Here is a 2,889-nt window from a genome sequence, read left to right as displayed (position 1 = left end):
TTTTTCATGTGAGTTCTGAGAAGGTGATTTTCTCACTTTATTTGTAGCCAGCTCAGTGTGAATGGATAATTACTTCCCTTAATGCTGTTTCCCCTGAAGGTTAACCCTGTTCAACAAGACACGATTGAATCTTGCCTCTCATGGTTGGGTGGGGCTGGTGTGGGGGAAGGGTCTGCATCCGTAGCTGAAGACTTTTAGCTGGAATTCTTCAAGCATAAAAACATCCTCCAACAGGAATATTTCAAATGACGTGAATAATATTTGTGATTAATAACAGCTAACCAGAGAAGTATAATCCAAGAAATACATGATTAGCTTATTATAGATATCTGATATGCTAATTATCTTCAAAAATTTCATTGTTGATAACTGTTTTGGCAGAAATTTGAGCAGGGGAAGAGGAAATTTAAACTTTTATTTAAGTTGGAAACAAAGCATTTGGGCAGTTGGACTTCAGAAGACCTGAGAATGGTATTTGATATTTAATTCTGTCTGATGAGAAGGAAATTAAATAATAAGAACAGAAATCAGTGTGAAGATTTAAACTTGAGTCAATGAAAACTTGGCCGTCATCATCATAAGCTCTTCCTTACCTTCCTTGACAAAAGGCTCCTGGCCCTGAAATGAACAGGTAACATGACGGGGTTTGGCAAGAGTTGCCTGGGTGCCAGTCATGAGTGTGTATCACTGCTTGCGGAAAACCAATAGTTTCCTAAGAATTTGCTTCTCATTGCCAGTGGAGACCTCTGCATCACCAGCTACTTTCCCAGCTCCTCTGGCTTCACCCACATCCTAACCAAAAACCAGCTCAGCCACTGTCACTGAGGCATCACAGCACATCCTAACTCTTGGTAGGGGACCCAGAAGAAAGCTAGACAGCTACTTCTCGGAGGAGCCTGGAGTACACACTCTCATTTTACTCATTGAAAAGCTGACTCCCAGAAAGGGTCAGCAAGTTAGCAAAGATTTCCAAAGGATGATAGAATTCAGGTCATAGAAAGCCAGCCATCTGCTGTGGGAACAGTGAACTGATATCACCAGGCCATTTGTGTAACCACACATTCTCTGTCTCACCTTCCAGAAGTTTAAAATCAAGAAAGACATTTCGATGTTTATGGCAAACAAAGTAGGCTTAACATACTCCTCAATTCAACTGCGAAGCAGGAGAGACAGATTCTCCAGCAGGGAGACTCCCCATCTCCAGCCCTCCTTTCTGCAGCTTCATTGCCTGGGTGCTACTCCTTTTTGTTTCTTTCTCTACCATTGTCTGAGTGGATCCAGGTGTCTTTGTAATCTATGATGTTGGTGCAAAAGTAATTGCAGGTTTTGTTCTTATTTTTAATGGCAAAAACCACAATTACTTTTGCACCAACCTAATACATTCTGAAAGAAAGAAAGGAAGTGAGGTCATAGCAGTCAACTTCCCGGGGCAGTGATCAAGAACACCTGGCAGGAGTAGTCAGATTTATGATGTTGATTTCCAGAAAACCAGAGAATCCACATTCAGCAAAGGTCCAAGAAACAATGAGTTTGTCATAGCACAACAAGAGTTAAAGCAGAACACTCCACTGAATGCAACTTAAGCCTCATGAGACCTGCGTTACCTTATTCACTGCTCCAGCCCCCTTCAGGTCCCCCACCCACTGATCTTGAACTGGTCTGACCCAGTGCCAGATTAGGCACTTACTTCTAGAAAGAACAAGTGATTTGAACATTTTGAGCACCTGCTTGGTGCCAGGCTGCTAGGCAACTGTAAAAGAGACAAAGCCACTGCTGTCTCTTTTTTTCTAAATTTTATTTAATTTTATTGCATTTTAGGTTTTGGGATACATGTTAAGAACATGCAAGATTGTTGCATAGGTACACACGTGGCAATGTGATTTGCTGCCTTCTTCCCCATCACCTCTATCTGGCATTTCTCCCCATGCTCTCTCCCCAACTCCCCACTCCCACTGTCCCTCGCCTATTTCCCCCCTCCACAGACCCCAATGTGTAGTGCTCCCCTCCCTGTGTCCATGTGTTCTCATTGTTCAACACCCGCCTATGAGTGAGAACATGCAGTGTTTGATTTTCTGCTCTTGTGTCAGTTTGCTGAGAATGATGGTTCCCAGGTTCACCCATGTCCCTACAACCACTGCTCTCAGTGAGTTCTCAGTAAATGCGAACAGAAGAGAAGGTGATAAACCCAGTGGACTAGTGGTCAAGAGAGTGGACTCCTGCATCATGGTGGCCAGATTAGTTCCTTGACTCTGCCATTTATCGGCTGTGTGACTTTTGACAAGCTACTTACATCTCTGATCTTCCATTTTCTCAAATGGAAAAGGTGGAGAGTAATAATCCTAACATGTAGAGAGGATTCTGTGAAGACTATGAAATCACAGACTTACAGATTCAGCCCAGAGGGGTAACTAGAAACAGAGAAGAAGTCAGCTAAATGACTACTTTGGTTGTCGCCAAAGCTGCAATTGCAGCTGCCTTGTGTGTGGCAGGCAGCTTTGATTGAAAAGTTAATCAGTAGGCTTGAGTCTCTATCAATAAAAAGGAGAGACATTGAGTTAAATACTTGGTGATTTTTTTTTAAAAAAAGATCTAAACCCCAAACACCTTAAAACATAGCGGTAGTGAATCAAGTGACAATGAAAGATGAATCATGGCGTATTTTCAGCAGCACAATAGAAGAAAGTGGCCGCAGGGACCAGCCACAGTGGCTCATGCCTGTAATCCCAGCACTTTCGGAGGCCAAAGTGGCAGGGATAACTTGAGCTCAGGAGTTCGAGACCAGCCTGGGCAATGCGTCAAAACACCCTCTCTATTGAAATGTAAAAATTAGCCAGGCATAGTGGTATGCACCTGTAAATCCCAGCTACTAGGGAGGTTGAAGCGGGAGAA

This window comes from Saimiri boliviensis, chromosome 1, assembly GCF_048565385.1.
Source record: "Saimiri boliviensis isolate mSaiBol1 chromosome 1, mSaiBol1.pri, whole genome shotgun sequence".
Taxonomy (NCBI): domain Eukaryota; kingdom Metazoa; phylum Chordata; class Mammalia; order Primates; family Cebidae; genus Saimiri; species Saimiri boliviensis.
The sequence above is the reverse complement of the archived record's forward strand: the minus strand, read 5'-3'. Positions refer to the sequence as shown.